This window comes from Coturnix japonica, chromosome 2, assembly GCF_054131305.1.
Source record: "Coturnix japonica strain WE chromosome 2, WE-NBRP24, whole genome shotgun sequence".
NCBI classification, from domain to species: Eukaryota; Metazoa; Chordata; class Aves; order Galliformes; family Phasianidae; genus Coturnix; species Coturnix japonica.
The window spans coordinates 74,562,053-74,575,866 of record NC_140664.1 but is presented as its reverse complement, the minus strand read 5'-3'; the positions used below and the strand labels follow the sequence as shown (position 1 = coordinate 74,575,866).

At 49.6% G+C, this 13,814-nt stretch overlaps 1 protein-coding gene and 1 long non-coding RNA gene across 4 annotated transcripts in view; one reads left to right on the top strand and one right to left on the bottom strand.

Annotated features, from left to right (window-relative positions):
- The window catches only part of F13A1 (coagulation factor XIII A chain), a 208,662-nt gene extending 197,760 nt beyond the window's left edge, over positions 1-10,902 (bottom strand). The window contains exon 1 of one of the 2 annotated variants that reach the window (XM_085537783.1): positions 10,794-10,902. The gene's annotated coding sequence lies outside the window, so the exon portion shown is untranslated. The remainder of the gene's footprint in view (positions 1-10,793) is intronic. The other variant, XM_085537781.1, reaches the window with a different exon arrangement.
- Positions 327-11,962, top strand: LOC107309582 (uncharacterized). 2 transcript variants are annotated; one of them, XR_001553238.3, is made up of 2 exons: positions 327-5,755; positions 11,496-11,962. It is a non-coding gene; the product is annotated as an uncharacterized LOC107309582 (long non-coding RNA). The 2 variants fall into 2 exon arrangements; XR_014942789.1 differs by lacking the exon at positions 327-5,755 and adding an exon at positions 11,154-11,229.
- The last annotated feature ends 1,852 nt before the right edge of the window (positions 11,963-13,814 follow it).

Here is a 13,814-nt window from a genome sequence, read left to right as displayed (position 1 = left end):
GCAACCGGCTGCTTGCGTGCTGGCCAGAGGAAAGAGTTACAGAGCCGTAAAAATAATATTTATTAGAGGGTGACTGACAGCCAGCACAGTGGAACCTTATTCAGAACAGCAGAAAAATCCCCTGTGCTAACTAGCTGATCACTCAAGATTTCCACGGCCATTTCATTTGATCTCTCGCTCAAGTGCCACGTCTACCGGGCAAATGCATTCCCTCCGTTCCCAGATGCCAAGTTTCACTCCAGCGTGTCCAACCCACTGCCTGGTGCTGCCGCACTCTTTCCAAGGGAACTCTTCCCCCTCCCTTCCTCCCTCCTTCCCGCAGGTCCTACTGGTTGCAGCTTGGGGCTGTCTAACGCCTGCGTGATAACAGCGAGAACCAGGATTTCCTGGTATGCCAGAAATGGGTTTGCCACTCCTGCCTGTGTGAAAGGGGTGGGACGGGAGGCAAAGCAGCCACCGGGTGTTAGGCTCTGGGTCGTGTCTGTGCACCTTGACATCCTGCCAGGCTATAATAGGAGAGACCTGTAGGGAGCAACATATGTCAATGTTGGTAATTTTCCTTCCTGCCTTCGCTCCTCGAAACCGCCTCAACTGGATCAACGCCCGCCCCGTTCCTTCTTTGGACAGCCAACGAAGCATGCACGCTGCACAAGAGGCTGCCAGCTCTGCTGGAAAATGTACAGACCAAAAGATCACCTGTGACTGCGCAGCCTTGGCGTGAGCCCTTCTGCACGTCTGCAGCTCCTCGCTGCTGCTGCGGCTTTTGGAGGCAGAGGCAGCCGCCTGCGGTGCAGCTGCTGGAAGAGCTCCCTGTTACAGGGCGGGTGGCCCTGGTGCTCGCAGCAGCCTTCCACACCTCCCCACTTTTAGGCTCAGCTGTGCTAACAGTGCCTCCTGTCCACTTGTCTCCTCAGTGATTTCTAGCTTCCCCATCCAGCCACAGTGCTGGTGCACTGCTGGAAAGAGCATCCCTGGATCATTTGCAGCTGGATCTGAGCCAGATGCAGCACTCACACTGGGACCGCAACGTCTTGTATCTCCTTGTGACACCATGCTGCACCGATGTTGCAGCTGAAATGCAGCCCTGCAGCTGGGGAGCTGGGCTGGGAGAGCTCAGCTACACCCTTTTCCAAGGGGCCCCTCAGATTTGGTCTCCTGGACAGGATTACCAACAGTTGCACAGAAGAGCTGCAGTCTCTCGAGGTGTGCAAAGGTTTGAGTAATCCAGCAAGCATCCAGGTTCACTGCCTCCATGGACTAAATTCAGGTGTCACGTCATCTGAGGCTGTCCCAGCCCCAGTTGGGGCCACCCTGGCTAAAGGTTTTGTGTGAAGAAAACTGATAAGTCCCTGGAGCTCCCAGAGCTGCCAAAGCAGAGCTGCTCTGCTTGTCATCTGGCCTCCCTGTGCCAGCCCTACACTCATCTGCCACTCACAATTCAGCCACTTTAATTTTAAATGCCCTATCAAGGCAATCATGGCAAGAACAGAGAAATGCAAACCCACAGAGATCTAGAAGGCACTCTGAGCTGGGATATTGCTTGATTCCTCTGTCGTTGGGAATGATTCAGAAAACCCTGTGTAATCAGGCTCATCTCCTGCCATCTGTTTGCTGAGGCGCTATAGGGACTGGGTATTGTAATGCATTGCATAACAGAGTTGCCTTTGATTTAGTGTACTTTGTGCAATGTGTCCCACTGCCATTGCGCATAGGGATCAGGGTGAGGCTTTCAGGCTTCTCTCTTTGTGGTGTCGTGACTCACTGCGGTGGATGAGGGGGCCTCACCGACCCTATGCATCCCCCCAGCTCTGAGTCAGAGGCTCTGATTACAGGGACATGCTTAGGATTACAGACAAGCTCTCACCCAGAAACCTCCTTCTCTCCGAGCTCTGCCAGCATTGTTGCTAACGGAGGTTTTGTGCTCTCTCAGACGAGTTGGGAAGGATGGAAATTCAGGGACTCTCCGGATGGCCTGCAACTGTATATCAAGGTGTCAGATCAAAGGTACCAATTGATAGCTGGGCCAGTGACACCCAGGTACATAGTGATGGGATGAGATAATCCTGTCCTTTCTCACGCCAGGAAGACATTGTAAAACAAAAACATGCAGTGGCAGCTCATGTAGGTGGGTGATTTGCAGTGTGGCTGTTTGGCATTGGCCAAGATGGCAAGAAACACAGGTATCGTTTTGCAAACCTTTAAGTCATCTGCTTGCTGTTGTGGGGAGAAAGCAACCTTGTTTCTTAAAAGCATCACTCCAGCTCTGCATGACTCCCCCTTTCACTTGGCTGCAGCAGAAGCCAGACTGATGAGTGGCACAAGAACACCCAGACCTTCATGGATGAACATCTCTTGGTGCCCACATCAGGGGCAGAGCTGGCTGAGCCCCTGTTTTTTGAAGGTATTTCTCACCTCCTCAAGTTGAGTTAGACCCATCCCCAGCTAACTGGTATCTGCCATTGAAGAATATCTGCAGTGCCTATGGTCGATGCGCAACCAGCTCTGCTATGCACAGGCAGCACCTCCCTGTTGTGTTTCAGTGTGTTGCCCAGGCTGCCACTGCTGAAATACCTGACCTGGTTTTATGGGGAAGGATGCAGTCACATAAAGCATCAGCATTTGGGAAGTGACTCAGAGAGTCAGCTATAGACTCTGAAATGCACTTAAAAATAAAAGAGAGGAAGAGCTGACATCAAAGTGAATGACAGAGGACCTGAATGCAGTGGATTTCATAGTTGGCCAACTGAATTAATGACAGGGAATGAGCCCTACATGTGTGTGTGCACCAGAATATCTCTCCTGCACAGCCAGAAGCTCAGCAGTCTGTGAGATGTTGCAGAGGACCCAGTTGCACCATCTCTCCCCACCTCTTGCTCAAGCTTCCCAGGTGAGCATCTGCCATTGATTCCTATAGCATCAGAGCCAGGCATGTCAGTGCCTGCTGACAGCCACTGCCTTCACCTCCCCGTGGGGGTGCAGAGAGAAAGAGGAGGAACTGCTGGGCTTGCCTGCATGACCCCCATCTCTGTACCCATGGGAAGCATTTACACAGCCCACTTGCTGCTCTGCAGCCACCCTGGCAACAGCAAAGGATCAGTTTATAGCAGGAGAGGAAGTTTACTTTTGGGGAGTTCAGCTGACCATCACTAGCATCAAGCATGGCTGGAAAACAAAAGGCCAGGGGGTGGGAGGAAACACATTTGAAGAAGCTTCCTACGTGCAAAACCAGCCAAGCTTTCTCAATCACCATGAGATGCTGCATCTCCCTCCCCTCGGTCAAAGGCACGGATGCCTGTGCTGGAGTATTATCATCTCCCATCTCTCACAGATGCCTGTGAGCAGGGCAGCTGTAAATCATGGTAACTTGGAGCCATGTTCCCACCTGCAGCACTGTACTGCAGCCCAGCATGTAGAGGCACAGTACCAATGCTCACTGGATAAGCAGAGGCTGTCTGCAGGCCTTCACAATGCCTCTTGTGGATGGATGGAAGAATCAGAGAATCATTAAGGTTGTAAAAGACCTCTATGATCATCAGATCCAACTGTCTTCCCATCACCATCATGCTGGCTAAGCCACATCCCTCAGTGCCACATCCCCATGTTTCCTGAACACCTCCAGGGATGGTGTCTCCACAAATCTCACTGGGCAGCCTGTGCCACTGCATCACTGCTCTTTCTGAGAAGAAATATTTCCTCACATCCAATCTGAGCCTCTGCTGTCATAGCTTAAGGCCATGACCTTTTCTCCTATTGCTGATTATCTGGGAGAAGAGGCCAACCCCCCTCCTCATTTCAACTTCTTTTCTGAGAACTGTAGAGAAATATCTAGCACCATTCATCTGCTCTGCAGGTAAAGCAGCAGAAGTGCATGTATTCTGAGTGAGGTGCCCTATGTAGGGGCATGGGGAGCCAGCTGTGCCACTAGTGGTACCCTGATAAAACCTGAAATGACAATTGCGCCCAGGGAAACAATCCATTTCCAAACACTGAGGCATACTCCCAAGGCAGCTCACCTTCACCTGCATGGCTCCTCACTCTGTTGTATCTCTATTTGCAGATGGAAAGCCACCAAGTGGCAGGAATACCACCCAAGAGCTGCTGTCAGCTCTTGTAACACTGGCCTGATGTCAGAGTCCGGTCACCCTGGGGAATTGCATTTCCTCAGGGAAAGAAGCAATAAACATAGCATCTCTGCAGCTCTGAGGGAAAACAGACCACGTCCTCTAGTCAGTCTCTCCCCAGCAGTTCCCATCACTGGCCCTGAAGCAGCAGAAGAGAAAGGGTTCTTTTGGGAATTGAGGGCAACGGGCTGCTCTAAAATAAGATCTAACCCCAGCTGAACAACCCTGATGCCCACAGAGAAGGAAAAAGTGCTCAGAACATGCTAAAATCCTCAGCTGAGCTCACCATTGGGCATCACAGTCCAGAGTGAATGAGTGGTACCTCACACACATGTATGTGCAGGCAGAGCTTGGGAGAAACACAGGAAATACCCAAGTGAGAAAGTATGTGTCAGCCAAAGGACCAAGCTTAGCATAGAGGCAGCAAGCCATTGCCATGGAGAAGAGGACATGGAAGGGCATTGAGGAAAAAAGGAAAGCCACAACAAGGCAGTACCGTGTGGAAAAGAGATGTGGAAAAAGACCTTATAGACAAAGGAGTGAAACAAAGCCAGCTACTCTTTAAAGATCCCTTTCTGAGTGTGCAAGAGCTCTCCATCCCTCAGAATAAGAAAGCAAGCAGGGGAGGTAGGAAATCAGCATGGCTTGGTAAGGACATGTTGGTCAAACTGAGGGGAAAGAAGGGCAAGTACAGACAGTAGAAGTGAGGGTGTATCACCCAGGAAGAACACAGGGATGCTGTCCGGACTTGCAGCGATGGGATTAGGAAAGCCAAGGCACAGATGGAACTGAACTTGGTGATGGATGTTAAAAACAACAAGAAGGGATTCTACAGGTACACAGGTCAGAAAAGGCAAGTCAAAGAGGACATACCTCCTGTGCTAAATGGGAAATAATGACTGGCTACAACAGATACAGAGAAGGCTGAGGTGCTCCATCAATTCTTTTCCTCAGTCTGACGGTCAGGATTCTCACATACCTGAACCTCACATTCCTGAACCTGAACCTCTAGATGGGAAATGGGGGAGCAAACTAAGACTGACTCATGAGAATGAATGTGTCTAAGTCCATGGGGACAGATTCATGCATCCCAGAGTCCTAAGAGAGCTGTCCTGGTTGCTGAGCCACTCTCCATCATATTTGAAAAGCTGTGGCTGTCAGGCAAAGTCCATGGTGACTGGAAAAAAGGGAAACATCGCTCCTATTTGCAAGAAAGGTAGGAAGGAGTACCCAGGGAACTACAAGTCAGTGAGCCTTACCACTGTGCCTGGGAAGATCATGGAACAGATCCTCCTGGAAAACATGTGAATGCATGAGGGACGAGCAGGTTATCCGAGACAGCCAGCACAGCTTCACCAAGGGCAGGTTGTGCCTGACCAATCTGGTGGCCTTCTATGATGGAGTGATGGCATCAGTGGACAAAGGAATAGAATCTGACGTCATCTACCTGGACATCTGCAAGGCCTTTCAGAAGGGCAGACCTGTAGGATGAAGGCTGTGTGTGTGTTTGAGGGTGATCTCCTAGGAGATTTTCCCCAGGCTTGGGTGTTGCCCAAGGAAATATGAGCTGATTTCTGCACTGCTTCACTCCCGAGCTCATCATCAGGGAGGGCTCTCCTGAGCAAACTTCTCAGGTAGGTTTCAATGCTGCTGGCAGCACCCATCTGCACACATATCTTCCAGTGTCCTCAGTGTCACTCAATTCTCATAAAGCCTGCTGTATCCCTGGTCACAGGGCAGTCAGGCTTGATCTCCTTACTGAGATTAACAGCCTCCCTCAAGATGCCTTGAGGTCACGGGGAGTCTTCCCACAAGCTTGGCTCCAGCTCAAGAACTCATGTAGGTGATCAAGGGGGGAATCACCACCCTGGGCTCAGATCTGTTGCTCCCCCAGTTCCCCACATCTGCCCACATGCAGCTCAAAGGGATGCTGCAACACCAGCCAAACCGGGCCACCTCGTCTGCAAAAAGCAGGAGGACACCTGTATGAATGAGGTACCTTCAATGCAGTCAGTGATGGCTCAAAACCTCGGCACAACTCTTTGGAGATAGTACAAGGGAATAGAAGGGGCCAAGGAGGTAGAAAAGGTGTTTCTGACATTCCTTTATTAAGAATGTATGAAGGAAAATACCCTGAAATAACCATCAGGATTGGCAGTATCTGGGTGCAGGCAGAGTGTATCTCCAACTAAGGCTGAAATATAAACCAAGATCAGTCTCACAAGATGTCGCATAAAGGTGCCAAAATGTGAGCTTTGGTACTGGCTCACCATCTGCCTCTAGGTACATGTAACAACACAGAAATATCATTTGCATGTGTTTGAAGATACAATTGGTCAGATAAGAGGTAAGGATGATATGGAAAAGGTCTGCATAGGAACCAGAAATGTTAAAAACAGGCATCTCCATCTTTGTTACTATTACTACTTCATATAGAAATAATGCTTTCTTTGGTTAGACCAAAAGTGGTCATCACAGATGGTAGAAATAATCAAAAGAGAAATAATTGGAATGTTGTTATTTATAAGTTTTTCTATAGCCTGAAGAGGCTGAAGAGCTGTCCCTGAGCATTGCAATGTGATCTGATGCAGGATGAACTCCTTTGGAAATGCAGCAGCATCAGCCTGTTCAGATTGAACAGAGGAGAGTCTGAGAGCAAGTCATGTTTGAGACACTCAATGGGAGATGAGGAGAGTTAAACTCTACCACAGGCACGTCCAACCCATAACCCATAGGCAGCGTGCCACCCAGCACAGCTTGCACTGTGGCTGCCCCTTGCCCTGCACCACTGTGGTGATGGCTTTCCCTGCCAGGCATCCTGGCCTGGCCTACAGCATGTACTTATTGCTCACAACAACCACACAGCGGTGTGCTATCAGCACTGTCTGAGCTGAAACCAGGGCACAGGGAGGGTGCAGCACAGCGCTGACTCAAGTGATATCATAATAATTGTATGCATTGTGATACACTGCCTAAACTCAGTTGTGTAAACAGTAAAAAGTGTGTGTTTTCCATGTAGCCAGATCGTCATGGAGGGAAGTTTTGTTCATCCCTTGTATTGCTCCAGGGGGTCTCTCTGGTGTCTGGCACTTCCTGCTCCTGGAAACCATTGCTTCTTTTTGCAGCTTGTTTGTGACTGCTTCCTTTTATGCCTGCCTTAGCCTAGCTCCCAATTACAAGGGGCCACTTCCCTTTCTGCTGGGGGACACTTCCACTTTCACGGTCTCATGTGCTGGCACACTCTGCTTGCATTTAGGTTCCCAGCTTTGCACAGAGGAGTTTAAAGACCCTGTGGAAGCTACGCCACGTTTCAAGAGGATGCTACTATTCATACAGAGCAGGGAAGCCCTTACTAAAAAAGTAAAAACAACTACATCTTTGTTCCTATTTCTCGACAGTGTCCCTTTAACAGCACTCAACAGCTGTTAAATGGGATAATCGCCTGTTATCCTCATGTCATTAATTCAAATGCTAATGGTTGTCAGTGCATAAGAGGTTATTCAGCCATCCGGCACCCCAGGTATGCTGTGCATGAGATGGATGCTGAAGTGATTAAGCGTCCTTTTGGGACTCTAGAAACATTTAAAAGAAATGCTTCCAGATGAACTTGGAGAGGAGATAATGGCCAAGATGGAAAGAGAAACTGGGCAGGGAGGATGCCAGCAGGAAGGATTTGTGCATTTTGATCCTCTGAGGTGCTCCATCCATCCCTAAGCTGAGAGACCCCAAGCCTGCTCCAGCATGAGCACAACCCCGTATGCCAGCAGATTTAGTCAAGGCTGAATTGGATTTGAGCTCAGCTGCCCTGGCCTTGTACCTCCAGTCCCCTCAGAGCATCATTCCCAGCAGTACAAACTCCACGTCTTCACCAACAAGTTACTTATGCCCCAGGAAAGCTGTTCTCCTTGCACATTTAAATATATACATATATAGACAGAGAGATCTGTTGCTATGACAGTGGTGTGGGTTACAACCAACGATTTTAGCCGCACTAAGCTTAAAACAGCATCTAAGTTAACAACTGCTCTGCTTCCTCCCGGGACACACAGGGCCGGATGCAGGCTGCCAGCTCACGGGTGCAGCCAGGCCTCTTCCCTGCGGGTTCAGGGAGGCCACCATACTGAAGCATTCCATGCGGCCTGCAGGGCTGACCCAGTTTCTCCCTGGAGCTGTCATGGCAACCCGCACGGTGTGATCTCTTGTTGCCTGGAAGCAAGGCCCTGAGAAGTGCTGGGGGATGAGCAGGAAGGGGCTTGGCTTTTTGCTCCTCCTGCACACAGCTTCTTTGGCCTGCCTCAGTGGTGTAGCAAAGAGGCTGCCTTCTCCTTGCTCCCATCCCTGTGAACACCAGGCCGTCGCCCACCCAGAGCAAACACAGATGTGAAGGCCGTCAAGCAGGGCTTCATCCTCAAAACCCATCAGCCTGAGTGGGAGGGGAAAAATGCTCCACACTGTGGGGCAGACGCCCAAAAATCGCTCCTTTGTCATGGAGAGCAGGCAAAGAAAAAAAGAAAAGCTGGCTGTGAGGTTTGATTTATAAAGGGAAATTTTAGTGTGCCCAGCCTGGCTAAGCAATATCAAGAACAAGGAAAGTGAGAAGCAGCCAGCAAGTACCGGAAGGGCCCTGGCAGCAGGGGAAAAAAAAGGCACCAGTGTGCTTGCAGGCAGCAAGAAGTGCAGAAAGCACACACGCTAAGTGGGAGTGCTGGGATGACATTTGAAAAAGGGGAAGATTTCTGCAGAGCAGCAGGAAAAGCTTCATGACAGCGAGATGTATGCGCTGGAGCCATCCCTCAGGAGCAGCCCTGGAAGCCTCATCACTTGGCATTGGAGAAGCGAGCCGGAGGAGAGCTGCAAGCCCTGGAAAGGCCTCAGCCCAAGCTCGCTGAAGTCAACAGCCAGGCGTGCATTAGCTGCAGGAGGTTTGGCTCAGAGAGAACTTTGCAGCCAGGGTTGAGCCTGCAGAGAAGAGAGGGGCTTTGGGAGATGATGGTGCGATGGAGGATCAGGGATGAGTGGCTTCTGCACAATGAGAGCTGGGAAGTAAATGGGGATGGGGAAAGAAAGCATCCCTTCTCCTTTAAGGCAGCATATCTGCCAGTGAGGAGCTGCTCCGCTCTGGCCGTGGCACAGAGTCAGGGCTCAGGCTTCTGTTAGCCTGGGCCCCTGGGAAGGCCGGCTGCCAAAAGGATAAAGAAGGGCAATTTTGCTTTAGTCAGGAGGTAGAGCATGGGTGGGTGGGAAAGAAAATGAGGGAGAGAGGGGGTGAGCACACACAAGAGAGAAAACACATGCACCACGTACTGGATGCTGAGCAGCAAGCAGCCAAGCAGGAAGGAGCTTGGATGTGGGGGCAGAGGCAATGGAGACAGACAGGAGCCATGGCTCCACTTCCCTCCTAGCAAGGAACAGCCTTGCCCCCAAACAGCACTACAGATGTCCTTGAAGATCCCTAAGACATCAGCCTTTCCCACCACAACAGGAACTTCTCATAGGCAAAATACTTGTTTGGATTGCCCTTACAACTGGCACAGCCTCTAAAGCTTGATGCCAGCTTCCCATCCCGTGTATACTCCTCCTGTCTCCCCAACAAAGGCACCTGTGCTTAAAAGGCAGCCACTGAGTCATGCAGGAGATGGCCAGGTGTGGGCAATTAGAGGGCTAACCAAGCTGTGTGTACAGAAGTCCTGAAAGTGCTTGGTGTTTTTTGCTACCCATCACTGCTTTTTTGCTGCTGTATCCCACTGCTTCAGTGTGCTGTCCTGTCCTTCTAAACAGCAACATCCACAGGGCAGGAAATGACAGCCTTCACTATGGCCAAGCCAACAGAAATAAATGGCGTTAAAGTGGAAAGCCTAATTTAAGAGGAAAGCACATGATGGAGAGGTTACACTTATTTCCAGTCCAAGCATTGCAAAGCCAGGGAAGCCAGAGTTAAAGTTATGCCTAAAATAAATCCAAACTTGTACAAGTGTGGCAGTGCGGAACTAAGAAGTACAAACAACCTGAATTCTGCCCTGCAGTGACACATAACCATATGATTGTGATTAAAATATTTCAGTACTTGCGCTCCTACACTAGATTACCCTGATAAATACAACATTTCTTCATATTCCCTTCACTTGTCCTTGATCCAGCAAGCCTCTGCCCCAGATTGTGACAACAGCACTGATTTTCCTGCCTGCCAGGAATGGCAATACATGTGGCAGGTACATTGCATCTGCGATGGGAGCCTGGGGCTCACGTATCAGAAATCATTCCTGCTGCCACTGAGCCCCGGGCTGTGGGAGGAGAGTTGAGCCCTGCATCGAGACTGCTGAGGAAAAGGGAAGGCTTTCCCTCACACCTCGTGTAACGCTGTATTCTACACCCACATCGTTATTTTACAAGCCCTATTAAAACCTGGATTTTCAAGTGCCGAGAATATAAAAGGGAGACAAAGAAAAATCATCTGGATAAACAATTATGGCTTTTTGTCAAGGATTTGGGAGATAATCGAGTCCAGATCTGTTCCATGCTCATATTTACATGCAAAACTGTACTTACTGAGCTAAAAAAATAAGTCTGATTAGCATCAGGAGCCAGCTGTGCCAGCAGCTGGGTGAATGCAAGCCCTGAGGAGCTAAGAGGGGCTTCCCATGCTAGCAGAGGGCAGAGCCTGGCCCCCAATACCTGCAATGGCCACATAAGGGCTGCTTCTGCCCCGGCTGCCCTCCGGCTTGGTCTGAAATGCCTCCACAGAAGTCCTATTTAATAGGAACGTGGGTGGCCTGAATCGTCCCCATGTGTTTAAATATTGGGCATGAAGTTACAGCCATTCCCTTGTTTGCACTTCGGCTGCTGGGCAGCAGGAATACCCTTGGCATTACTCAGAAGCAGACGTATTAATAAGCTGGCAGATATTTCATCGTTTACAGTTGATCATTCTGTCGTTTGCATAAATACACACATGCACACCCCATCTCTGCTTCTTTCTCTATTGACTTCCTGCAGGTTATTTTAATCGGCCTTTATCACTTTACCAGGTTTTCTCCTTGACTGATTAGAAGAGCGGGTCTTGTCATCAGCAGACCTTTTGCATGTTACATGAACCCCAATGACAGCACTGGTAGTATTATTTCTTTGCGACCTGTCTGCCTAATGGATGCTAATCGCGAGTTTATTGAACAAAACATTAGAGCTTTTACCCGGATAATGCTCTACAGTGGAGTCACTGGGAGCCAGTTTGGATGTCATTATTTGGTGTGTGAATAGAGCAGTTTTTCATCAGGAAAAAAAAAAAAAAAAAGGCTTTATTTGCTGACAGTGAAGTTTCTTGTGGGAATGCATCACTTTTTTAATTAAATTTTCATCTGGAAGTTTTTTTCTTTTCAGGTCAAAAAAGGAATTTCTGGTCAAAACCATAGTGGGAAAGAACACACAGGAAGCCAGGCTGTGATCTGAGCCCAGCAGAGCGTCCCATATTCCAGCGATGGAGCCAGCAGCTGCCCTGCCACGCAGCCACCCCTCAACTGGCCGCCCACACCCTGTGCACCAGGAGCATCCCCAAGCAGCAGAGGATCCACTGCTGCAATGTGATCTGAGAGAAGATGCCCAGTCCCACCCACCTTCCCTTTTATACTGGCAAACTGCTTTTAGGTAAAGCATCAGTTGTGCTTTAGCATTGCCCTCCATCCACGTGGCACAGCTCAGCCAGGAAGCGGGATGTGGGACGTGGTTGTGACCTGCTCCTCAGTTCACCGCAGTAAGGATAAGTCACAAGCGCTGCAGCTCCTTCACCGCAACAGAAGAAGAATTGAACGTTGTCAGAAAGGATCAAAATCAGGCCTGGCACATGTGTTTATGCGTGTGTGTGTGTGTGGTTTCACAACACCTCCCTCTCCACCCCGGCAGCCACACCAGTTTCCTCAAAGAAAAGCAGAACAGTGAAGCATAGACCCAATGCTCTGCCGTGATGTATTAGAGCCTTGTTTTTCCCACTGCTTGAAGAACTGACCCAGCCCCCTCAAATGTTCCCAGCATATTTGGATTGTGAGTCAGAGACCACAATGGAGATACTTGCCTGGCTTGACAAAGTTTAAGCATCTCCTGCCAAGTAGTAATCGCTGATTTTTGCTCCGTCACTCATAAGCCCTGCTCCTGCTGCCCTACCCATGCAAACACATGGTCTCATTCAGAAAGCAAGGGCTGCCTCTCGGCTGCTTATCTGCAGCATCTGCAGCTCTTGTGCAGAGCAAGATGGGAACCTGCAGGTATCCGTGGTCAAAACAAGGGAGAGGGCGCACTGAAAGAACAGCAGCAATACTGAAAAGAGAGGAAAGCAGGAAGGGCTTCATCTTGGCAGTCAGGGTCTAACATTCAAAATAAAGTCAATACAGAGATTTCCATGCACTGAGCAAGCAGTTCACTTTGCTGAAGAGTTAATCCATGAGGGCCCATGTACACTTGGCCATCACAAGCAGTACTGCAGTAACCTTTGGCAAAAGGGAGCAACCAGGAGCAGGAAGCATTAACTGTGTCATCCGCCATAGATGAAGCCACCTGCTGCCATAAGTTAGCATCCAAAGAAGCAAAATATTTTTGCTGCTCTTTGCCCTGCAGATGCAAGAGGGCTGCAGCTGTGAGTAAGCCTTTCCTCCCAGCCATGCTGGGCTGCGGCGCTGCCACTCATCAAGAAGGCATGCAAGGTCGCTCTGCCTTCAAGCACATTAACCCAGCAGTACCCAAAAACTTCATCTTCCCCAGTGTTTTTTACTCACTGCAGTTTTCCCTTGCAGCACCAGCAGAAATGCTGCCATCCAGGGGCAGAGGTGAGAGCAAATACAACGTGGGGCTGGGCAGATGGGTTAAAGCACATGCCCTGTCCAGAGCCAAGCCCTTTCAGTATCTAAAGGTGTGCTATAAGAAAGAAGGGGACAGACTCACCAGCGGGATGTGCTGTGATAGGACAAGGGGAAATGGTTTCCAACTAAAACCAGAGAAATCTAGATTAGATATAATGAATAAGTTATTTTACAATGTGGGTGGTGAGGCACTGGCACAGGTTGCCCAGAGAGGTGATGAAAGCTCCATCCCTGGAGACATTCAAGTCAGGCTGGACAAGGCACTGAGCAGCCACATCTCACAGTAGGAGCCCCTGTTCATTGCAGGGAGGTTGGACAAAATGTCATCTAAGGGTCCTTTCCAACTCAGATGATCCTGTTCCACACATTTGTCATAAATCTTCTAATTCTTATTTTTTAGTTAGCTATTTTCTCTTCTCTTTCTCTTGGCACATAAAGCCAAGATCCCCCAGCTACCTATCTATCTCAGTGCTCTGGCAGGGAGGCATGAGGCCTTCCAGGAAATCCCCATGCATCACCCTGTGAGGCTTGAGCTGGCAGCACCAAACCCTCCAGCACTCCAAAGAGCTGTGTGTGTCTGTGCTTGCTTCCTTGCTTGACTTTCCTTTTCTTTCCACCACAGCTAGAATTCATATTTCTACTGCGGTTCTATGCTCTTACTTGCACCACCAAGAAACTGTGCCCACTGTCTCTTTCATTGCCAGGCCCAGCACAGTGGGCAGAAGTTGCCTGTGTTTTCTGACAGCTGGGCTGCAAGATGGGAGAGAGATGGGAGCTTCTGGGTTCTGAGATGCTTGAGAAGGACGGAGGTGACTTCAGGTGTTCCTTGCCTTGCTCCACAGAAGTGCTG